The following is a 23,722-nucleotide window of genomic DNA, read 5'->3' as shown; positions in this document are numbered from 1 at the left end:
TCGCTGCTCCTCTAAGACGAGAGGATGTGAGGTGAGGTGGCGTCATCTAGTGGCGTTTTATGAGAATAAAACGAGTGAGATTTAAAGTTTATGCTCTTTCTTTGATACTATTATGTAACACATTTTTCGTTCCTGGGTAGTAAGTGTTACTTCCTAATTGCTTATGCCTAAAAAGTGTACAATATGGCTGTTATTCCCTTCAAACTTTGCTTTTGTGATCTGGATAATGATATTTTGAAATCTACCTATTTCCAATGGGCAAGCAGGCGATTTTGCACATTTTCATTCACATAAAGTCAGAAAAAAAACAACACGTGAACCAAAGTCATCTGTATAAAGGTGTGCAAAACAATTGCAAGAGCAACTTAGTTTCAGAAAGATAGGCGTGAAGGAGAAAGACAAAATAATATCAAGCTAAACCTATATCATTTGGATCACATTTACGATATTTAAGGCATATTTTAGCTGGACCTGCCTCCCTCCCCCGCCCCTTCCCCCACGCCCCTTCCCAGGTGTTTCTGGGAAAAAAACTTCAATTTAGAGCATCTCTTCAACAGGTATGTCGCACTTTTACTGCCCCGTTAAACTTAATTTAAACGTCGACTGGCTCTAAATGTGAGGTTAACTGTATCAATCTTTAGTGCATTTGACACGTAAGACGTATTTTTTAGAAAGGTTTAATTGTTTTGGGGGGGATTGAATGTGCAACAGGAGACCGACCACCGAGAATCGGCTGTCAAGACGAAGTTTGACATTTCAGCTAGCGTCAGTCGAGCCCGTCGTCACGGTAAGTTTATCTACTGAGTTAAAATATATTTGTTACGATAACATTATAAAAGCAAAGAATACCTGTTTGTTGGGCAAAATACAAACGCTAATGTTAATGTTAATTACTGCGTGATTAACGCATGCGCATAAAACGGCGTTCAGAACACGAGCTTTAGCAGCTAATGTGCGTTATTTTAGCCTTAACGAAGATACTGGAAACTTTACATCACACACTGTTTTTTCATGTTCATTTGTTCGTGTGTTTTAAGTGTGAACTGCTAAGAAGGGACAGATCCCAGCCTCTTAAAACAGACTTAAAAAGTTTCTATTGAGGAAGGCTTTTTAATCTTAACTCTTATTATTTTCTTTATGTTGTGTGGTGTATATTCTTAACGCTGTAGCACTTTGAGATTCACTGCGAATGAAAAGTGCAGTTAAAATTAAATGTATTGCATGATACTTTTTGAAATCGTAAATACATGTTTTGACACTTTTTCTTATTTCATTTTATCTTTTCTAGGCATGAGTTGGTACATGGCGTAGAGGCAGCAAAGTTGACAGTAAGTAGTCATTTCTAATGCTCTATTATTACTGTGTGCTTTTGAATCAATTATTCAGAGAGCTACTTGACAGTGTTATCAGTACTGTGGCTTCTTATTGGAGTTTTTAAAATAAAGTATTGCATTCGTGTCAAATCTCATTTTAACTAGTGAAGCTCAGGCTTTTAGTACCTCTACGGGCACCAAACCACTTCCTCGCAGACATGTTTTGAGGGACATTATTTATTTTATATATTTAGTGCTTAATCCAAACTTGTGTATCACACTCATCATGCTCAAGCCTTAAAAATCTCAGTAGACCATTGCTCACCTTAAACCAAAACTCGGTAAGGTTAATTAGAGCCTGTCATGTACATTGTTATTCAAAGAGCACTTCTCGCACATTATGATTCTTTATCCAGATTTTGGTTAGGGAAGGGTTCCCAATTGAGATGTTGAAAATTGTGAAAAATTCCAGCATTGCAGAGGGAACCGTGTTTTTAAACCCCACCCCCGAGAGGCTCTTCAGTCGCCCGGCTAGCTCAGTCGGTAGAGCATGAGACTCTTAATCTCAGGGTCGTGGGTTCGAGCCCCACGTTGGGCGCTCTCCTTTTCGATTTGTTTCTCTTTCATTTAGGACTGTTAGACAGTTTCATCGGGGTTTCTTTGCCTCCAGGGCTCCCTCATGTGGGAAGTTTCTAGACACTTTGGAAAGAACAAAATTATATATAATTAGTGGGTTTGTTAACAGTTTAAATACATGTTCATGTAATGATAATGCCATTAATTAATAGAAATTCATAGAGAATTCATCAACAACAACAATCATTATTATCATTATTCCTATTAATATCATTCAGGTTTTAGGCATTCTGGCATTACTTTTAAAAATCATAATTAGTGTTCACCATTACCAAAATTAATCAAAATTAACACAAGACATTCTCAATTACAAACATATCAAATACAATGCTTTTGTCAAGTAAACAATGGGGATACAGGGTTTTCCCTAGGAGCTGTGGCCCTGTGCTCCTCTATTAAGTTATCTCCTGATAAAAGAAATGTGTGCTGTGAAGTCAACATACGAGATGCTAATGTTGTAATTGAAGTCCAGATGGTAAAATTTAAATTCCAGACTAACTTCAAGTACTTGAAATGTTAGAAATTCTTAAGATGTGCTCTGTCTTTTCATAACAATGAAAAGATTGGTCGTCCCTGGGTGGGCTCGAACCACCAACCTTTCGGTTAACAGCCGAACGCGCTAACCGATTGCGCCACAGAGACCACATGGCCCAGGGTTTAGTATGTAGGTCTCATAACATCGCTATGACATCAAGGACTTTGATTGTTTTAGAATCAGTGCGTTCAAACAGACCTTAGTAATGTTATTATTTTCCAACCTGACTTCATCCGCAGTTATAGAGAAACAATGCATTTTGAAACAGTAGCTTTATGTTGCTGTTATGCCTTACTGAGGCTATTGAATGGTTAAATTGATGAATTTTATTTTATGCAAATAAATTGCCCCTTCGCAATTTTTAACATATATTTAATATATTCTAGGTGACCAGTTTTATATTTGTATTTGTTATCTTTGTATGGTGTAGAGAAGACACCCAAGGTTAAAATAATATATATGATATCTTGTTTACCTCACATCATGATCAGTTAAAGTGTTACATTCGCTGGGGGTGGTTTAAGGTTTGGTTGAGCTGAAGGCCCAGCTCTAATAGTCTTGATTCACCACATGAGTTTAGTATAGTTTAAGAAGATCAATCAGTAAACAGTGAAGTTTATATCTGTTAGATGAAAGCACAAATTGGAAAACTGGAGTAAAATTAAACTTCAAACCATAATGATTCCATTACAAGCTAGTTTAGTCTTGAATGTGTGAAAGGTAAGTGGTGTTTTCTCTGCTGTGAGGCCACAGTGGAAACATGCGATCACAGTATGATGCAGTTAAAGTAAGCTATACAGGTCTTGTGGAAAATACTGTAAGCTAAGCTGCTATTGTTAGCATCTCTGGTTACTAATTACCTCTCTTTAGTAGCAACCATTGACTTTACATACAGTCTATTGTACCTACAAGTCCAAGTGGTACTAACATTTGCTAAGTGCATTACCTGAGATACAAACTTATAGGTTAGTCCTAGCTTCAATGAGTATGAAGTAGCTAGGGAGCTAGCTAGTGCTGATAAGTACTGATAAGTATACTTGCTATCAGAACGCCTTAGATCAAAGATTAAGGATAAACTTTGTAATAGTATATACATCCCAATGTGTGTGTTCAAACCAAGGTTTAGGGTTGGGGTTCATTTTTAGGGTTCAGTTCAACATTTTTGGAGCCTACTTTCCAATTTTTTTTCACAGCAGCCCGGCTAGCTCAGTCGGTAGAGCATGAGACTCTTAATCTCAGGGTCGTGGGTTCGAGCCCCACGTTGGGCGCTCTCCTTTTTAACAGAGCAGCTGCAATTCAATGCTCTCTTTCTGTGTGGACTTTCAGACAGTGCTGATATATAATCATTCTGGGCTACTTGGTGTGGCAATTCTGATAATATTTAACAACATGAAATAGAGATTTGTGTATAGAACTAAATTGTCGTAAAGTTAGAACAAAAAATACACTCTGTTCGACCATTTTCAAGATATGCCAACTGAACGTATCATCATATCTGTGTTCCTCGGCAACAAAGTGGGTGGCTGTAGTGAATCACTTCATTGTTTGCCAGCTGACTGGACTCGGCTGGAGTTGCCCAGGATGAGAGGCGCAGAGTGAGTGTGGGAACACTCATGAGATTCCAGCTGAGCACCGCAGTGAGATGGTCGCCTCTATGTGATACAGTGTCACTGAGAGAAAGGCAAATTGGAGCACTGAGATAATAAAGAAGCTCTTCAGTGGCAATGCGTTGGGTGTGGATGAGATTCGCCCTGAGATGATGAAGACTCTGGACATTGTTGGGCTGTCTTGGCTGAAACGCCTCCTCAATGACGTGTTTAGGACGGAGACAGTGCCTGTGGACTGGCAGACAAGGGTGATGGTTTTGTTTTTTAAACAGAGGGTATCGATGTAACACAGTGCTCAACCTCTGTAGGACAGCTTATATCAGGGCACTGGAAGGTGGAAGCCATTCAGAGCTGGAGCCGTTTTTTCAAGCACTTTTTCAGTGGGTGTAGGACTCCACCAGGGTTGTCCCTTGCCACCAATCATCATAGAGAGGAGAGTGTTCAGTTTGGGGACCTCACAATCACCTCTCTGCTCTTTGTTGATGCTGTGGTTCTGTTTGCTTCATCAGACCGTGGCCTCCAACACGCACTGGGGTGGTTTGGAGCTGAATGTAAAGCAGTTAGGATGAGAGTCAGGACCTCTGAGGCTGGAAAACAGTGGATTGATCCCTCAGGGTTGGGAGTGATTTGCCACCTCAAGTGAGGGTGTTAAGGTCTCTAGAGGTCTTGTTCATCTGTGAGGAGTGTGAGATCAATAGGCAGGGTGATGCACTTTCAGCAGTAATGCAGGCGTTGTACCAGACCATCATGATGATGACAGTTGAGCAACAATAACACAGTGAGAAGAAGCAAAGCCACAGCTGGGTTTCTGAACAGATTAGGAAGATGTCATGTGATTTTAATGAAAGAAGATCGCCCAACGTGGGGCTCGAACCCACGACCCTGAGATTAAGAGTCTCATGCTCTACCGACTGAGCTAGCCGGGCTACTGAAGACCCTTCCCCCCACAGCAGCAACTGTCATTGAAACAAGACGCGGCGTGTCTCTCCTGTGGTTTTAGCCCATCCCCCACCGCTGCACAAACAAAGGATCAGAATAGCAGTGCATGTGGCAACCTTGTCTCTGTGGCGCAATCGGTTAGCGCGTTCGGCTGTTAACCGAAAGGTTGGTGGTTCGAGCCCACCCAGGGACGAGAAGTTTTTCTTCCAAGCACATTGTAGTTTAATATTTAAAAACCCTGCATACTTCACTTAGGTTGTGTACTTTTTTCCTAATAGAACATGCTTTCATTTGACAAGAAATAAAACTTTTTTTACTGACATCTAAAAGAAGGAGGCCAAACTTATCAGTGCCAGTTTAAGTCGACATGTTGGCCCATTTTATTATAAATTATGTATTTTAAAGAACATTCCAGGCTTAGATTAGGAATAGTTCAAAGTGAAGGGACAGCAGATCTATTGACAAATCAGATTTTTAGCCTATATTAAATAGCTTTTCCTGTTCTCTTCCTGCCGTCTTTCCCCTCCTCCATTTCTCCTTTTGTTTACTCAATGAGTGCTTTAGCAGTTTGTCAGCTGTCAGGTTTTGGGTTCAGGTAAAAAAAAAAAAAAAAAAAAAAAACAAGTCGTCCCTGGGTGGGCTCGAACCACCAACCTTTCGGTTAACAGCCGAACGCGCTAACCGATTGCGCCACAGAGACCACATGACACAGGTATGCAATTGTTGGGTTTATAACATTAATGTTTGGTGTGAAGATTATATCAGAATTGTTATCAGTAGAGTAAGATTACCGTATCAGGCAATATGGTTTGGTGTTATTGATGGTTTTGTGCAGTCTTGCGTCTCTGTCTTTGTCTCCTCTGCTCTCTTTATCTGTTCCTGTGTTTGCCTGAGGGTTGGGCTGAGCTCCTCCACTGTGCGCAACACAGAGTAGAGAGAAGAGCACAGAGGTCACAGTAAGAGAAAATGAAACCATGTGGAGTGCAAAATACAGTACCAGTCAAAAGTTTGGAAACACCTTCCCATTCATTAGAATAAGAAAGTGTGTCCTAAGTTTTGACTGGTACTGTACATCTTGATTAAGAATTGCATTGTATGTGGTAGTAAAAAGAGACTTAATTTTCATCAGAATCAGAACCAGGTTTATTGCCAATTAGGTTTGCACATACAAGGAATTTGCCCCTGGTGTTGTGGTGTGTAACAGTCGAAATATACATACTATTAAAAAAATCCTAAACAATTTTTTTTAAAAAGGAGGGGAAAAAAAAGAAAGAAATTTACAATGAAAGTATGTAAAATGTGGGAAGAGCTGCTGCTGCTTTAATTTTAAATTGCAGGGAATGGAATGAAATGTACAACATATTGACCAAGAATGTGCAAATGTACATAGTGTAAACTAGGGCTGTAGTCTCCTGGTCAACCAGTCGATTTGTTGGTCATCCAACAAATCGACTGTTGGACGACCAAATGCTCTCGTCCGACCAAATTCTCATTGGTCGAATAATTGCGTTTCTTTCATAAGGAGAAAAGTGCTACATCAATAGCCTTCCAGGATTAATCCATTATTTCCAGAGGGACAGACTAACAAATTACCCGTGAAAATGGGGGTGTATTCAAAACACCCCCGTTGTTTTCACAACTTTGAACTCACCCCACCTAACTGTACTCAACATTTACTGAGCGTTTACTGAACGTGCATTCAGTATGTTCAGTACTGTGACTAATCAATTAGTTGAAGATTATGTACAATTTCAGTCGACCAAGATTTTCTTTGGTTGACTACAGCCCTAACAATAGGTTACCTAACCTTAAGATGCTCAACAGAGAAATAGAGAACGGAGAAATGTGTGGATGCTGAGTCCCCCCACAACTAATCAATTAGTTGAAGATTATGTATGATTTCAGTTGACCAGAGATCTGATGTGCATGTAAAAGTTTTTTTTAATAATATCCATATGGATATGGCGCGTCTTTCTGATAGTGAATCTGAAAACCTGAATGCACCTGTTACACTACACAAAATTGAGGAGGTGAAGAAGGACATCCACAAGAGCAAATCACCGGGTCCAAATGTGATTCCACCTGAGTTTTACTTCGCCTTTTGGCAAGTTAATAACAAATGGAGTCGTCCTGAGTAGATGTATCACATTATGTGATTGCAACAACCAAATAATGACCAATTGATTAACACATTAACAATAGAAATAGCATGTATGTGGGTCTACATATGTGACCTCATCATGTGCAGCATCTCCATAAAAAGCAGCCTACAAATACATGTACATAAATACAAACAACCATTCTCAAGATAAAAATATTAATCAGAAAATTTGTAAGAAAAATAGTAATCAGATAGGAGAAAATATATCACATTCTGTGCTTACAATAGCCAGATAAGTGACCAATAGATCTAATCAATATATTCCACATGTGATTGTACCAGCAAAAATGAGCAACCATTAGATTTACCAAATATATATAGTAATAGTAACAGTCAGATAAGTGACTGATAGATTTGCACAATAACAATGAAAATACATGTTTGTATATATGTAGACCAAACGTGCAAAACCTCCATAGAAAATGCAAATACATATACATAAGGATATTAGTAACAAGAAAAAAATATAGCTGTGAGTAATAGGAGGACAAATATCACATATTGCGATTGCAACAGCCAGATAAGAGGCCCATTAGTATACACACTAACAATAAAATGTTTGCAAATATGAAGACCAATCATGTGCAAGGCCTCCATAGAACATACAAACGCATACCAATAATAATGTAAAACAAGACAACAGTAATTCTTTGTTTAATCCCCTAGGATACTCTATTTGTAAGCAGTGTATCCAATGTTCCTCACTTTGGAGAAGTTTCCTCTCTCTATCACCTACCCTCAACAGTGGCCTAACAGTCTCGATATCCATGAAGCGTAGACTAGGGAGGTAGGAAACACACACAGGCACACAAAGAGAGCTCGGAGGCCTCCAATATAATTAATTTATCTAAAAGACTGCTAGATGATCAAGAGACTGCTCTGTTTGCCTTTACCCCTGATAGCGGAAACCATCTCAAATTATATGACTTGGTTATGTAAGCAGAAAAGTCTACGTCCCTGGGTGGGCTCGAACCACCAACCTTTCGGTTAACAGCCGAACGCGCTAACCGATTGCGCCACAGAGACTGCGGTGGCCACCAGCTGAGGGGGTGTGCCTTGCATCTGGCATATTGCATTTAATATTTATATGAAGTTAAGTTTGGCATATTTACATCCCTTTTCCTCAAAGGTAAGCCAATACCATAATGACCATCCATCAACCTAGCAGACTTTTTAATGGACTCCATAAAGTGATCGTCCTCTCTTGACAGCCCCATCTGCTCATTCTGACTGCATTCAGGGAAATCGGCCTTTAGCAGCTGCTTCCATAGATCATCAACCAAGGTTCTATTGACTGTGACATCTGGCTGTCCACAGGTAGTTTCTCTACTTCCGTCTCTTCAGAGAGGTCCATTCACAGTCAAAACCAGCATAGTTTTGACTGCGTATGGGCCCCTGTCTACACTCCGAATAATTTGCCATGGCTCCAGTGTCTTGGGAACATTAGCTCCGATTAATGGGTCAATCTCTGAATCAGTCTGTTATTTATGATTGCTAGGGTCTTCTGTTGTATGTCCATATGATCAAGAGACTGCTCTGTTGGCCTTTACCCTAGATAGCAGAAACCATCTCACATGATATGACCTAGTTATGTAAGCAGAAAAGTCTACGTCCCTGGGTGGGCTCGAACCACCAACCTTTCGGTTAACAGCCGAACGCGCTAACCGATTGCGCCACAGAGACTGCTGTGGCCACCAGCTGAGGGGGTGTGGCTTGGATCTGGCATATTGCATTTAGCATTTATGTGAAGTAAAGTTTGACATATTTACATCCCTTTTCCTCAAAGGTAAGCCAATACTGTAATGACCATCCATCAACCTAGCAGACTTTGTAATGGACTCCATAAAGTGATCATCCTCTCTTGACAGCCCTACTGCTCATTCTGACTGCATTCAGGGAAATCGGCCTTTAGCAGCTGCTTCCATAGATCATCAACCAAGATCCTATTGACTGTGACATCTGGCTGTCCACAGGTAGTTTCTCTACTTCCGTCTCCTCAGAGAGGTCCATTCATAGTCCAAACCAGCATAGTTTTGACTGCGTATGGGCCCCTGTCTACACTCCGAATAACTTGCCATGGCTCCAGTGTCTTGGGAACATTGGTTCCAATTAACAGGTCAATCTCTGAATCAGTCTGTTATTTATGATTGCTAGGGTCTTCTGTTGTATGTCCATATGATCAAGAGACTGCTCTGTTGGCCTTTACCCTAGATAGCGGAAACCATCTCACATGATATGACCTGGTAATGTAAGTAGAAAAGTCGACGTCCCTGGGTGGGCTCGAACCACCAACCTTTCGGTTAACAGCCGAACGCGCTAACCGATTGCGCCACAGAGACTGCTGTGGCCACCAGTTGAGGGGGTGTGGCTTGGATCTGCAATCCCAACCCATCTGCTTTTCTATTTACATCTAGAAGGGCAATATGGCAGAAATTTGAATCACAGCATATTGCATTTAGGATTTATATAAAGTACAGTTTGGCATATTTACATCCCTTTCCCTCAAAGGTAAGCTAATACTGTAATGACCATCCATCAACCTAGCAGACTTTGTAATGGACTCCATAAAGTGATCATCCTCTCTTGACAGCCCCATCTGCTCATTCTGACTGCATTCGGGGAAATCGGCCTTTAGCAGCTGCTTCCATAGATCATCAACCAAGATCCTATTGACTGTGACATCTGGCTGTCCACAGGTAGTTTCCCTACTTCCGTCTCCTCAGAGAGGTCCATTCACAGTCCAAACCAGCATAGTTTTGACTGCGTATGGGCCCCTGTCTACACTCCGAATAACTTGCCATGGCTCCAGTGCCTTGGGAACATTAGCTCCAATTAACAGGTCAATCTCTGAATCAGTCTGTTATTTATGATCAAGAGACTGCTCTGCTGGCCTTTATCCCTGATAGCAGAAACCATCTCACATGATATGACCTGGTTATGTAAGCAGAAAAGTTTACGTCCCTGGGTGGGCTCGAACCACCAACCTTTCGGTTAACAGCCGAACGCGCTAACCGATTGCGCCACAGAGACTGCTGTGGCCACCAGTCGAGGGGGTGTGGCTTGGATCTGCAATCCCAACCCATCTGCTTTGCTATTTACATCTAGAAGGGCAATATGGCAGAAATTTGAATCACAGCATATTGCATTTAGCATTTATATAAAGTAAAGTTTGGCATATTTACATCCCTTTCCCTCAAAGATAAGCCAATACTGTAATGACCATCCATCAACTTAGCAGACTTTGTGACATACTTCATAAAGTGATCATCCTCTCTTGACAGCCCTACTGCTCATTCTGACTGCATTCAGGGAAATCGGCCTTTAGCTGCTGCTTCCATAGATCATCAACCAAGATCCTATTGACTGTCACATCTGGCTGTCCACAAGTAGATTCTCTACTTTCATCTCCTCTGAGAGGTCCATTCACAGTCCAAACAAGCATAGCTTTGACTGCGTATGAGCTACGGTTGGGCGATAAAACGAAAAAGATAATTATCACGAAATAACCTCTCCTCGATAGAAATATAAGACATGGTCGATAAAACTCATTCTATCCATATTTTGACAGACAACACGAATAGCCAATGATAATGAGAAAAGTGCCGTGCCGAACCAATCACCAATCAAGTGCTGGTGGTCCCCCTAAAAAAACAGTGTGATACCTGCACAACAACAACAGACCACAGTGTCCTCTCTCTCCAGCACCAAGCCTTACGACAAAAAAAACAAAGAGACACAGTGATATCACAAATGCTATAGCCTACTTTATTGCAAAAGACATGATGCCAATAAGCACAGTTGAAAATGTAGGATTTAAGCGGCTGATTAAAGTAATTGACCCTCGTTACCAACTCCCTGGCCATAAACATTTCTCTCAGACGGCACTTCCCAACTTATACATGGAGTGTAGAGAGACCGTGGAAAAGGAGCTGCAAAGTGTGTTGCACATCTGAACCATATATGAGCCTCACTGCCCACTTCACTGATTGAGATTGGAATTTAAAAACCAAATGTCTTCAAACTGCCTACTTTCCTGAAGACCGTACTGGCAAAGTCATCGCTTTGGGACTGACAGAAACACTTGCATCCTAGCAACTGAGTGAAGATAAACATGTCTGCATCACAACAGACAGTGGGACGAATATACTGAAGGCCACATCACTCAACAACTAGACACGACTGCCTTGTTTTGGGCATGTACTTCACTCAGCTACCGGAAAGTTGATGAGCAGAAATATATACAATTACAATTATATACAAATGTAATATATATAAAATATAGTAGTTTAGTAGTATTTTAGTAGTTTTTGATTTTAGGTTTAGTAATTTTAAGTTTAGTAGTTTTTCAGAATTTGAGCTTTATCTCTGCACAGAAATCTGAAATTAATTAAGTTTAACTTACCTATTTATCTTTTATTCCTCAGAGAGAGCAGGAAAAGACAAGAGGGTGGAGCGAGCAGTGGGGGTGTGTAAGAAAGTGATGGCTGCCTTCACTTTCTCCTGAAAGAAGAGAGACATGGCGATTGCCCAGGAGGAGCATCACCTACCCCAATACAAGCTGGTGAAGGAGTCGCTTTTTCTGTTTTTGTATATGTTCTCCGTTTACATTTGAAAGCTGCTTGAATTTGTACTGAGGATATATTCAGAATGTTTTTTGTTTTTTGTCTATTTATTTGTGGGTTTGTTTTCCAACAATTTAAAACAGTTTTAATATATACAAAGGATACAGTGAGGTAGTTGTTTTTTTTATAGATTTTATTTTGTGTTATTACCTACTTTATTTATTTGGAACTGACCAAAGAATTTAGTTTGTGTTCTCCCGAAAACCTGAAAGCTTTTGACTGGTCAGATTTGAGACTTTTCTATTTTGTATTACTTTTGTTTGATTGTTTGTTTGTTTGTTTGTTTTATTTGTAACTGACCAAATAATTTAGTTGTCCATTTTGTCTGTGTTCTCCTTTAACACTTGAAGCTTCTGACTGGTAAGAATTAAGATTTTAGTTTATTATATAATCATTTTATTTATTTGAAATACAGTTCTACAGTGTTCTACAGTACATTTGATATGTTAAACTTCTGACAGAAAATAAATAATATTTAAACCAATATTAATGATATTTTCACATCTCACAGGAGTAAAAAGGAACCTTTAAACTTGACAGAAATAGTTATTTGAATTATATTATGATATATATATATATATATATATATATATATATATATCAAATGATATGAAAAATCATGATAAGATTTTGTTCCACATCGCCCAGCCCTAGTATGAGCCCCTGTCTACACTCCGAATAACTTGTCATGGCTCCAGTGCCTTGGGAAGATTGGTTCCAATTAACAGGTCAATCCCTGAATCAGTCTGTTATGTATGATCAAGAGACTGCTCTGCTCGCCTTTACCCCTTATAGCAGAAACCATGTCATATATGATATGACCGGATTATTTAAGCAGAAAAGTCTACGTCCCTGGGTGGGCTCGAACCACCAACCTTTCGGTTAACAGCCGAACGCGCTAACCGATTGCGCCACAGAGACTGCTGTGGCCACCACCTGAGGGGGTGTGGCTTGGATCTGCAATCCCAACCCATCTGCTTTGCTATTTACATCTAGAAGGGCAATATGGCAGTAATTTTAATCACAGCATATTGCATTTAGCATTTATATAAAGTAAAGTCAGGCATATTTTCATCCCTTTTCCTCAAAGGTAAGGCCATAAGAGGAACTTCTCTCCAGAGTGTGACAATGTTATTGTCAATGTTGTCTTTGTAGCCATTTTTAAACAAACCATGGTAGCCATTCTTTATGGAGTGAATATGGAGTAAACAATTAATAAATGGATTATAACAAGCTGTAACATAGCTGGAAGGACATGCCATGAAATTTTAATCATCAACCTTTCGGTTAACAGTCTAATGCACTAATGAATTTTTATACAACAGCTACTGATGGTCTCTCATTCATTCCACCACACTGTGATATGTAAGCAACAGCTTTCTCTAACCCTAACCCTAGAGCTGGAGGACATCCAGGTTGTGTAGGAGGTGGACGTACCAGCTGAGGTAAAGAAGCGAATATTGAGATATATCCCTGTGAACCTCCAGCCTCGCTGGTCACCCCTCGAGCTGTCCTATATTGACCTGGACAGATCAGTGTCACACAAAGATGCACATATTGCATATTTGAGACAGTGTGAGGAAAACCTTCTCCCAGCTAGACACTTGAAGGCCTTCCTAAAGAAAATGCAGAGAATGCAGAAGGAGAACTGAATCCAAGGAAGATATGCCATGTGTTAAGGGTTAGAGTTGCTGTTACAATTGTTGTCAAGTTAGTTGTTAGGGTTAGAGTGTCTGTGTGTTTGTGTCTGTGTGTGTTCGTAGTATAATAGTATAGTAGTATAACACAAACCAGAAGAATACGAAACACAAAAGAAACAAAAGAAACCTCCACATGGACTCTGCCTTGACGTGGCGTGGGGGCTTACGTGCCTTAGAATCACTGAGGCCAGACCAAAGAGTCCACAACTTACCTTTACAATACTTTGACCTACCTCTTATGCTCTACTACGTGTCTAGATTTTTCACAAATGTTACTCCCTAAATGGTACCAAGTGACTCCAAATGGTCTGAAACATCCTCCTAAAACCTTTCTACAAGGCAGATTTTGGCCTCGACACTTAGTTAAATATTCACACCCTCCGAACCCATTTATTTACATTGGCTGACTGCTTTGTCCTATCACAGAGGGGGTGTGGCTTCGATTTGCAATCCCCACCCACCTTCATCGCTGTTTACCTCTACCAGGGCAATACGGCAGAATTTAGAATCATGGCCTATTGAAGGAAAAGAGTTCTTTTAGAAATTTACAATGTTGCACAAAGTCAAGATGTGGTGAGATGTAGCACAACGAGCTAACCAAGTCCTGTAAATGGAATGGCGTTCGCCAGTCAAGTCTTTCACACAAGTAACAGTGACAATGTCATCACTTCGATTAGCCTTTATAACCATCTTAAAACAAACTACGGTAGCCATTGTCTATGCAGCAAAGATGAAGTAAAAAATTGATAAATGGACTATAAGGCACTACAACATAGTTGTAATGACATACAACAATATTTTAACCATCAATCTTTGGGTTAGCAGACGAATGCGCTAATAAATTTGTGAACAAGAACTACCGTTTCAGGTGATTTTGCTCTCATTCATTCCCCCACACTGAGGCACCAGACTTCTTTAACCCTTACCACCTAACACCGTGTTAGCTGGTTATTCACGCAGAAAAGTCGACGTCCCTGGGTGGGCTCGAGCCACCAACCTTTCGGTTAACAGCCGAACGCGCTAACCGATTGCGCCACAGAGACTGCTTTGTCCTGTTTCAGAGGGGGCGTGGCTTCGATTTGCAATCCCCACCCACCTTCATCGCTGTTTACCTCTACCAGGGCAATACGGCAGAATTTGGAATCATGGCCTATTGAAGGAAAAGAGTTCTTTTAGAAATTTACAATGTTGCACAAAGTCAAGACGTGGTGAGATGTAGCACAACGAGCTAACCAAGTCCTGTAAATGGAATGGCGTTCGCCAGTCAAGTCTTTCACACAAGTAACAGTGACAATGTCATCACTTCCATTAGCCTTTATAACCATCTTAAAACAAACTACGGTAGCCATTGTCTATGCAGCAAAGATGAAGTAAAAAATTGATAAATGGACTATAAGGCGCTACAACATAGTTGTAATGACATACAACAATATTTTAACCATCAATCTTTGGGTTAGCAGACGAATGCGCTAATAAATTTGTGAACAAGAACTACCGTTTCCGGTGATTTTGCTCTCATTCATTCCCCCACACTGAGGCACCAGACTTCTTTAACCCTTACCACCTAACACCGTGTTAGCTGGTTATTTACGCAGAAAAGTCGACGTCCCTGGGTGGGCTCGAACCACCAACCTTTCGGTTAACAGCCGAACGCGCTAACCGATTGCGCCACAGAGACTGCTTTGTCCTGTTTCAGAGGGGGCGTGGCTTCGATTTGCAATCCCCACCCACCTGCATCGCTGTTTACTTGTCGAAGGGCAATATCGCAGAAATTTCAATGGTGGTATATTGAAGGAAAAGAGTTCTGTGAGAAATTTACAATGTAGCACAAAGTCAAGAGGTTTCCATTTGTGATACAACCAGCCAAGAACGCATCGTAAACAGAATGGCGTTCCCCATTGGCGTCTGCCACACGAGGGACTTCTCTCCAGAGTGCGACAATCCTATCGATGCCATTAGGTTTTGTAGCCATTTTTAAACAAACCAGCGTAGTCATTGTTTATGGGGTGTATATCAAGTTAACAATTAGTGAAGGGATTATAACAAGCTGTAACGACATGCCATGATGTTTTCATCATCAACCTTTGGGTTAACAGTCCAATGCACTAACCAATTTTTATACAACAGCTACTGATGATCATCCTCTCATTCATTCCACCAACCTGTGATACTTTGGCTACAGCTCTCTGTAACCCTGAACATGATGTTAGCTGGCGGTGTAAACGCAAGACCCTACGTCCCTGGGTGGGCTCGAACCACCAACCTTTCGGTTAACAGCCGAACGCGCTAACCGATTGCGCCACAGAGACTGCTTTGTCCTGTCACAGAGGGGGTGTGGCTTCGATTTGCAATCCCCACCCACCTTCATCGCTGTTTACCTCTACCAGGGCAATACGGCAGAATTTAGAATCATGGCCTATTGAAGGAAAAGAGTTCTTTTAGAAATTTACAATGTTGCACAAAGTCAAGACGTGGTGAGATGTAGCACAACGAGCTAACCAAGTCCTGTAAATGGAATGGCGTTCGCCAGTCAAGTCTTTCACACAAGTAACAGTGACAATGTCATCACTTCGATTAGCCTTTATAACCATCTTAAAACAAACTACGGTAGCCATTGTCTATGCAGCAAAGATGAAGTAAAAAATTGATAAATGGACTATAAGGCGCTACAACATAGTTGTAATGACATACAACAATATTTTAACCATCAATCTTTGGGTTAGCAGACGAATGCGCTAATAAATTTGTGAACAAGAACTACCGTTTCCGGTGATTTTGCTCTCATTCATTCCCCCACACTGAGGCACCAGACTTCTTTAACCCTTACCACCTAACACCGTGTTAGCTGGTTATTTACGCAGAAAAGTCGACGTCCCTGGGTGGGCTCGAACCACCAACCTTTCGGTTAACAGCCGAACGCGCTAACCGATTGCGCCACAGAGACTGCTTTGTCCTGTTTCAGAGGGGGCGTGGCTTCGATTTGCAATCCCCACCCACCTGCATCGCTGTTTACTTGTCGAAGGGCAATATCGCAGAAATTTCAATGGTGGTATATTGAAGGAAAAGAGTTCTGTGAGAAATTTACAATGTAGCACAAAGTCAAGAGGTTTCCATTTGTGATACAACCAGCCAAGAACGCATCGTAAACAGAATGGCGTTCCCCATTTGCGTCTGCCACACGAGGGACTTCTCTCCAGAGTGCGACAATCCTATCGATGCCATTAGGTTTTGTAGCCATTTTTAAACAAACCAGCGTAGTCATTGTTTATGGGGTGTATATCAAGTTAACAATTAGTGAAGGGATTATAACAAGCTGTCACGACATGCCATGATGTTTTCATCATCAACCTTTGGGTTAACAGTCCAATGCACTAACCAATTTTTATACAACAGCTACTGATGATCATCCTCTCATTCATTCCACCAACCTGTGATACTTTGGCTACAGCTCTCTCTAACCCTGAACATGATGTTAGCTGGCTGTGTAAACACAAGACCCTACGTCCCTGGGTGGGCTCGAACCACCAACCTTTCGGTTAACAGCCGAACGCACTAACCGATTGCGCCACAGAGACTGCTTTGTCCTGTCACAGAGGGGGTGTGGCTTCGATTTGCAATCCCCACCCACCTTCATCGCTGTTTACCTCTACCAGGGCAATACGGCAGAATTTAGAATCATGGCCTATTGAAGGAAAAGAGTTCTTTTAGAAATTTACAATGTTGCACAAAGTCAAGACGTGGTGAGATGTAGCACAACGAGCTAACCAAGTCCTGTAAATGGAATGGCGTTCGCCAGTCAAGTCTTTCACACAAGTAACAGTGACAATGTCATCACTTCGATTAGCCTTTATAACAATCTTAAAACAAACTACGGTAGCCATTGTCTATACAGCAAAGATGAAGTAAAAAATTGATAAATGGACTATAAGGCGCTACAACATAGTTGTAATGACATACAACAATATTTTAACCATCAATCTTTGGGTTAGCAGACGAATGCGCTAATAAATTTGTGAACAAGAACTACCGTTTCAGGTGATTTTGCTCTCATTCATTCCCCCACACTGAGGCACCAGACTTCTTTAACCCTTACCACCTAACACCGTGTTAGCTGGTTATTCACGCAGAAAAGTCGACGTCCCTGGGTGGGCTCGAACCACCAACCTTTCGGTTAACAGCCGAACGCGCTAACCGATTGCGCCACAGAGACTGCTTTGTCCTGTTTCAGAGGGGGCGTGGCTTCGATTTGCAATCCCCACCCACCTGCATCGCTGTTTACTTGTCGAAGGGCAATATCGCAGAAATTTCAATGGTGGTATATTGAAGGAAAAGAGTTCTGTGAGAAATTTACAATGTAGCACAAAGTCAAGAGGTTTCCATTTGTGATACAACCAGCCAAGAACGCATCGTAAACAGAATGGCGTTCCCCATTGGCGTCTGCCACACGAGGGACTTCTCTCCAGAGTGCGACAATCCTATCGATGCCATTAGGTTTTGTAGCCATTTTTAAACAAACCAGCGTAGTCATTGTTTATGGGGTGTATATCAAGTTAACAATTAGTGAAGGGATTATAACAAGCTCTAACAGCATGCCATGATGTTTTCATCATCAACCTTTGGGTTAACAGTCCAATGCACTAACCAATTTTTATACAACAGCTACTGATGATCATCCTCTCATTCATTCCACCAACCTGTGATACTTTGGCTACAGCTCTCTCTAACCCTGAACATGATGTTAGCTGGCTGTGTAAACACAAGACCCTACGTCCCTGGGTGGGCTCGAACCACCAACCTTTCGGTTAACAGCCGAACGCGCTAACCGATTTCGCCACAGAGACTGCTTTGTCCTGTCACAGAGGGGGTGTGGCTTCGATTTGCAATCCCCACCCACCTTCATCGCTGTTTACCTCTACCAGGGCAATACGGCAGAATTTAGAATCATGACCTATTGAAGGAAAAGAGTTCTTTTAGAAATTTACAATGTTGCACAAAGTCAAGACGTGGTGAGATGTAGCACAACGAGCTAACCAAGTCCTGTAAATGGAATGGCGTTCGCCAGTCAAGTCTTTCACACAAGTAACGGTGACAATGTCATCACTTCCATTAGCCTTTATAACCATCTTAAAACAAACTACGGTAGCCATTGTCTATGCAGCAAAGATGAAGTAAAAAATTGATAAATGGACTATAAGGCGCTACAACATAGTTGTAATGACATACAACAATATTTTAACCATCAATCTTTGGGTTAGCAGACGAATGCGCGAATAAATTTGTGAACAAGAACTACCGTTTCCGATGATTTTGCTCTCATTCATTCCCCCACACTGAGGCACCAGACTTCTTTAACCCTTACCACCTAACACCGTGTTAGCTGGTTATTCACGCAGAAAAGTCGACGTTCCTGGGTGGGCTCGAACCACCAACCTTTCGGTTAAAAGCCGAACGCGCTAACCGATTGCGCCACAGAGACTGCTTTGTCCTGTTTCAGAGGGGGCGTGGCTTCGATTTGCAATCCCCACCCACCTGCATCGCTGTTTACTTGTCGAAGGGCAATATCGCAGAAATTTCAATGGTGGTATATTGAAGGAAAAGAGTTCTGTGAGAAATTTACAATGTAGCACAAAGTCAAGAGGTTTCCATTTGTGATACAACCAGCCAAGAACGCATCGTAAACAGAATGGCGTTCCCCATTGGCGTCTGCCACACGAGGGACTTCTCTCCAGAGTGCGACAATCCTATCGATGCCATTAGGTTTTGTAGCCATTTTTAAACAAACCAGCGTAGTCATTGTTTATGGGGTGTATATCAAGTTAACAATTAGTGAAGGGATTATAACAAGCTGTCACGACATGCCATGATGTTTTCATCATCAACCTTTGGGTTAACAGTCCAATGCACTAACCAATTTTTATACAACAGCTACTGATGATCATCCTCTCATTCATTCCACCAACCTGTGATACTTTGGCTAACCCTGAACATGATGTTAGCTGGCTGTGTAAACACAAGACCCTACGTCCCTGGGTGGGCTCGAACCACCAACCTTTCGGTTAACAGCCGAACGCGCTAACCGATTGCGCCACAGAGACTGCTTTGTCCTGTCACAGAGGGGGTGTGGCTTCGATTTGCAATCCCCACCCACCTTCATCGCTGTTTACCTCTACCAGGGCAATACGGCAGAATTTAGAATCATGGCCTATTGAAGGAAAAGAGTTCTTTTAGAAATTTACAATGTTGCACAAAGTCAAGACGTGGTGAGATGTAGCACAACGAGCTAACCAAGTCCTGTAAATGGAATGGCGTTCGCCAGTCAAGTCTTTCACACAAGTAACAGTGACAATGTCATCACTTCGATTAGCCTTTATAACCATCTTAAAACAAACTACGGTAGCCATTGTCTATACAGCAAAGATGAAGTAAAAAATTGATAAATGGACTATAAGGCGCTACAACATAGTTGTAATGACATACAACAATATTTTAACCATCAATCTTTGGGTTAGCAGACGAATGCGCTAATAAATTTGTGAACAAGAACTACCGTTTCAGGTGATTTTGCTCTCATTCATTCCCCCACACTGAGGCACCAGACTTCTTTAACCCTTACCACCTAACACCGTGTTAGCTGGTTATTCACGCAGAAAAGTCGACGTCCCTGGGTGGGCTCGAACCACCAACCTTTCGGTTAACAGCCGAACGCGCTAACCGATTGCGCCACAGAGACTGCTTTGTCCTGTTTCAGAGGGGGCGTGGCTTCGATTTGCAATCCCCACCCACCTGCATCGCTGTTTACTTGTCGAAGGGCAATATCGCAGAAATTTCAATGGTGGTATATTGAAGGAAAAGAGTTCTGTGAGAAATTTACAATGTAGCACAAAGTCAAGAGGTTTCCATTTGTGATACAACCAGCCAAGAACGCATCGTAAACAGAATGGCGTTCCCCATTGGCGTCTGCCACACGAGGGACTTCTCTCCAGAGTGCGACAATCCTATCGATGCCATTAGGTTTTGTAGCCATTTTTAAACAAACCAGCGTAGTCATTGTTTATGGGGTGTATATCAAGTTAACAATTAGTGAAGGGATTATAACAAGCTCTAACAGCATGCCATGATGTTTTCATCATCAACCTTTGGGTTAACAGTCCAATGCACTAACCAATTTTTATACAACAGCTACTGATGATCATCCTCTCATTCATTCCACCAACCTGTGATACTTTGGCTACAGCTCTCTCTAACCCTGAACATGATGTTAGCTGGCTGTGTAAACACAAGACCCTACGTCCCTGGGTGGGCTCGAACCACCAACCTTTCGGTTAACAGCCGAATGCGCTAACCGATTGCGCCACAGAGACTGCTTTGTCCTGTCACAGAGGGGGTGTGGCTTCGATTTGCAATCCCCACCCACCTTCATCGCTGTTTACCTCTACCAGGGCAATACGGCAGAATTTAGAATCATGACCTATTGAAGGAAAAGAGTTCTTTTAGAAATTTACAATGTTGCACAAAGTCAAGACGTGGTGAGATGTAGCACAACGAGCTAACCAAGTCCTGTAAATGGAATGGCGTTCGCCAGTCAAGTCTTTCACACAAGTAACGGTGACAATGTCATCACTTCCATTAGCCTTTATAACCATCTTAAAACAAACTACGGTAGCCATTGTCTATGCAGCAAAGATGAAGTAAAAAATTGATAAATGGACTATAAGGCGCTACAACATAGTTGTAATGACATACAACAATATTTTAACCATCAATCTTTGGGTTAGCAGACGAATGCGCGAATAAATTTGTGAACAAGAACTACCGTTTCCGATGATTTTGCTCTCATTCATTCCCCCACACTGAGGCACCAGACTTCTTTAACCCTTACCACCTAACACCGTGTTAGCTGGTTATTCACGCAGAAAAGTCGACGTCCCTGGGTGGGCTCGAACCACCAACCTTTCGGTTAACAGCCGAACGCGCTAACCGATTGCGCCACAGAGACTGCTTTGTCCTGTTTCAGAGGGGGCGTGGCTTCGATTTGCAATCCCCACCCACCTGCATCGCTGTTTACTTGTCGAAGGGCAATATCGCAGAAATTTCAATGGTGGTATATTGAAGGAAAAGAGTTCTGTGAGAAATTTACAATGTAGCACAAAGTCAAGAGGTTTCCATTTGTGATACAACCAGCCAAGAACGCATCGTAAACAGAATGGCGTTCCCCATTGGCGTCTGCCACACGAGGGACTTCTCACCAGAGTGCGACAATCCTATCGATGCCATTAGGTTTTGTAGCCATTTTTAAACAAACCAGCGTAGTCATTGTTTATGGGGTGTATATCAAGTTAACAATTAGTGAAGGGATTATAACAAGCTGTCACGACATGCCATGATGTTTTCATCATCAACCTTTGGGTTAACAGTCCAATGCACTAACCAATTTTTATACAACAGCTACTGATGATCATCCTCTCATTCATTCCACCAACCTGTGATACTTTGGCTACAGCTCTCTCTAACCCTGAACATGATGTTAGCTGGCTGTGTAAACACAAGACCCTACGTCCCTGGGTGGGCTCGAACCACCAACCTTTCGGTTAACAGCCGAACGCGCTAACCGATTGCGCCACAGAGACTGCTTTGTCCTGTCACAGAGGGGGTGTGGCTTCGATTTGCAATCCCCACCCACCTTCATCGCTGTTTACCTCTACCAGGGCAATACGGCAGAATTTAGAATCATGACCTATTGAAGGAAAAGAGTTCTTTTAGAAATTTACAATGTTGCACAAAGTCAAGACGTGGTGAGATGTAGCACAACGAGCTAACCAAGTCCTGTAAATGGAATGGCGTTCGCCAGTCAAGTCTTTCACACAAGTAACGGTGACAATGTCATCACTTCCATTAGCTTTTATAACCATCTTAAAACAAACTACGGTAGCCATTGTCTATGCAGCAAAGATGAAGTAAAAAATTGATAAATGGACTATAAGGCGCTACAACATAGTTGTAATGACATACAACAATATTTTAACCATCAATCTTTGGGTTAGCAGACGAATGCGCGAATAAATTTGTGAACAAGAACTACCGTTTCCGATGATTTTGCTCTCATTCATTCCCCCACACTGAGGCACCAGACTTCTTTAACCCTTACCACCTAACACCGTGTTAGCTGGTTATTCACGCAGAAAAGTCGACGTCCCTGGGTGGGCTCGAACCACCAACCTTTCGGTTAACAGCCGAACGCGCTAACCGATTGCGCCACAGAGACTGCTTTGTCCTGTTTCAGAGGGGGCGTGGCTTCGATTTGCAATCCCCACCCACCTGCATCGCTGTTTACTTGTCGAAGGGCAATATCGCAGAAATTTCAATGGTGGTATATTGAAGGAAAAGAGTTCTGTGAGAAATTTACAATGTAGCACAAAGTCAAGAGGTTTCCATTTGTGATACAACCAGCCAAGAACGCATCGTAAACAGAATGGCGTTCCCCATTGGCGTCTGCCACACGAGGGACTTCTCTCCAGAGTGCGACAATCCTATCGATGCCATTAGGTTTTGTAGCCATTTTTAAACAAACCAGCGTAGTCATTGTTTATGGGGTGTATATCAAGTTAACAATTAGTGAAGGGATTATAACAAGCTGTCACGACATGCCATGATGTTTTCATCATCAACCTTTGGGTTAACAGTCCAATGCACTAACCAATTTTTATACAACAGCTACTGATGATCATCCTCTCATTCATTCCACCAACCTGTGATACTTTGGCTACAGCTCTCTCTAACCCTGAACATGATGTTAGCTGGCTGTGTAAACACAAGACCCTACGTCCCTGGGTGGGCTCGAACCACCAACCTTTCGGTTAACAGCCGAACGCGCTAACCGATTGCGCCACAGAGACTGCTTTGTCCTATCACAGAGGGGGTGTGGCTTCGATTTGCAATCCCCACCCACCTTCATCGCTGTTTACCTCTACCAGGGCAATACGGCAGAATTTAGAATCATGGCCTATTGAAGGAAAAGAGTTCTTTTAGAAATTTACAATGTTGCACAAAGTCAAGACGTGGTGAGATGTAGCACAACGAGCTAACCAAGTCCTGTAAATGGAATGGCGTTCGCCAGTCAAGTCTTTCACACAAGTAACAGTGACAATGTCATCACTTCCATTAGCCTTTATAACCATCTTAAAACAAACTACGGTAGCCATTGTCTATACA

At 41.8% G+C, this 23,722-nt stretch overlaps 1 long non-coding RNA gene and 22 other non-coding genes across 24 annotated transcripts; 4 read left to right on the top strand and 19 right to left on the bottom strand.

Moving 5' to 3' along the window:
• The first annotated feature begins 55 nt into the window (after positions 1 to 55).
• LOC121889217 lies at positions 56 to 12,302 on the top strand. Of its 2 annotated transcripts, XR_006093467.1 has the most exons (4): positions 56 to 557; positions 712 to 787; positions 1,289 to 1,328; positions 11,616 to 12,302. It is a non-coding gene; the product is annotated as an uncharacterized LOC121889217 (long non-coding RNA). The 2 variants fall into 2 exon arrangements; XR_006093466.1 differs by lacking the exon at positions 56 to 557 and having other exon boundaries at positions 564 to 787; positions 11,616 to 12,301.
• trnak-cuu lies at positions 1,839 to 1,911 on the top strand. The gene has a single exon. It is a non-coding gene; the product is annotated as a tRNA-Lys (tRNA).
• trnan-guu lies at positions 2,518 to 2,591 on the bottom strand. The gene has a single exon. It is a non-coding gene; the product is annotated as a tRNA-Asn (tRNA).
• trnak-cuu lies at positions 3,680 to 3,752 on the top strand. The gene has a single exon. It is a non-coding gene; the product is annotated as a tRNA-Lys (tRNA).
• Positions 4,945 to 5,017, bottom strand: trnak-cuu. The gene has a single exon. It is a non-coding gene; the product is annotated as a tRNA-Lys (tRNA).
• On the top strand, positions 5,150 to 5,223 carry trnan-guu. Its single transcript has one exon. It is a non-coding gene; the product is annotated as a tRNA-Asn (tRNA).
• Positions 5,657 to 5,730, bottom strand: trnan-guu. The gene has a single exon. It is a non-coding gene; the product is annotated as a tRNA-Asn (tRNA).
• On the bottom strand, positions 8,144 to 8,217 carry trnan-guu. Its single transcript has one exon. It is a non-coding gene; the product is annotated as a tRNA-Asn (tRNA).
• trnan-guu lies at positions 8,801 to 8,874 on the bottom strand. Its single transcript has one exon. It is a non-coding gene; the product is annotated as a tRNA-Asn (tRNA).
• trnan-guu lies at positions 9,457 to 9,530 on the bottom strand. The gene has a single exon. It is a non-coding gene; the product is annotated as a tRNA-Asn (tRNA).
• Positions 10,148 to 10,221, bottom strand: trnan-guu. Its single transcript has one exon. It is a non-coding gene; the product is annotated as a tRNA-Asn (tRNA).
• A 358-nt stretch (positions 12,303 to 12,660) lies between the features above and the next one.
• Positions 12,661 to 12,734, bottom strand: trnan-guu. The gene has a single exon. It is a non-coding gene; the product is annotated as a tRNA-Asn (tRNA).
• Positions 12,735 to 15,117: 2,383 nt separating this feature from the next.
• trnan-guu lies at positions 15,118 to 15,191 on the bottom strand. Its single transcript has one exon. It is a non-coding gene; the product is annotated as a tRNA-Asn (tRNA).
• Positions 15,192 to 15,748: 557 nt separating this feature from the next.
• Positions 15,749 to 15,822, bottom strand: trnan-guu. Its single transcript has one exon. It is a non-coding gene; the product is annotated as a tRNA-Asn (tRNA).
• Positions 15,823 to 16,383: 561 nt separating this feature from the next.
• On the bottom strand, positions 16,384 to 16,457 carry trnan-guu. Its single transcript has one exon. It is a non-coding gene; the product is annotated as a tRNA-Asn (tRNA).
• Positions 16,458 to 17,649: 1,192 nt separating this feature from the next.
• Positions 17,650 to 17,723, bottom strand: trnan-guu. Its single transcript has one exon. It is a non-coding gene; the product is annotated as a tRNA-Asn (tRNA).
• Positions 17,724 to 18,915: 1,192 nt separating this feature from the next.
• On the bottom strand, positions 18,916 to 18,989 carry trnak-uuu. The gene has a single exon. It is a non-coding gene; the product is annotated as a tRNA-Lys (tRNA).
• Positions 18,990 to 19,534: 545 nt separating this feature from the next.
• Positions 19,535 to 19,608, bottom strand: trnan-guu. Its single transcript has one exon. It is a non-coding gene; the product is annotated as a tRNA-Asn (tRNA).
• A 561-nt stretch (positions 19,609 to 20,169) lies between these two features.
• trnan-guu lies at positions 20,170 to 20,243 on the bottom strand. The gene has a single exon. It is a non-coding gene; the product is annotated as a tRNA-Asn (tRNA).
• A 1,192-nt stretch (positions 20,244 to 21,435) lies between these two features.
• trnan-guu lies at positions 21,436 to 21,509 on the bottom strand. The gene has a single exon. It is a non-coding gene; the product is annotated as a tRNA-Asn (tRNA).
• A 557-nt stretch (positions 21,510 to 22,066) lies between these two features.
• Positions 22,067 to 22,140, bottom strand: trnan-guu. The gene has a single exon. It is a non-coding gene; the product is annotated as a tRNA-Asn (tRNA).
• A 561-nt stretch (positions 22,141 to 22,701) lies between these two features.
• trnan-guu lies at positions 22,702 to 22,775 on the bottom strand. Its single transcript has one exon. It is a non-coding gene; the product is annotated as a tRNA-Asn (tRNA).
• A 557-nt stretch (positions 22,776 to 23,332) lies between these two features.
• On the bottom strand, positions 23,333 to 23,406 carry trnan-guu. The gene has a single exon. It is a non-coding gene; the product is annotated as a tRNA-Asn (tRNA).
• Between the last annotated feature and the right edge of the window lie 316 nt (positions 23,407 to 23,722).

Source organism: Thunnus maccoyii, chromosome 22, assembly GCF_910596095.1.
Source record: "Thunnus maccoyii chromosome 22, fThuMac1.1, whole genome shotgun sequence".
In the NCBI taxonomy this organism is placed as follows: domain Eukaryota; kingdom Metazoa; phylum Chordata; class Actinopteri; order Scombriformes; family Scombridae; genus Thunnus; species Thunnus maccoyii.
The sequence above is the reverse complement of the archived record's forward strand: the minus strand, read 5'-3'. Positions and strand labels throughout refer to the sequence as shown.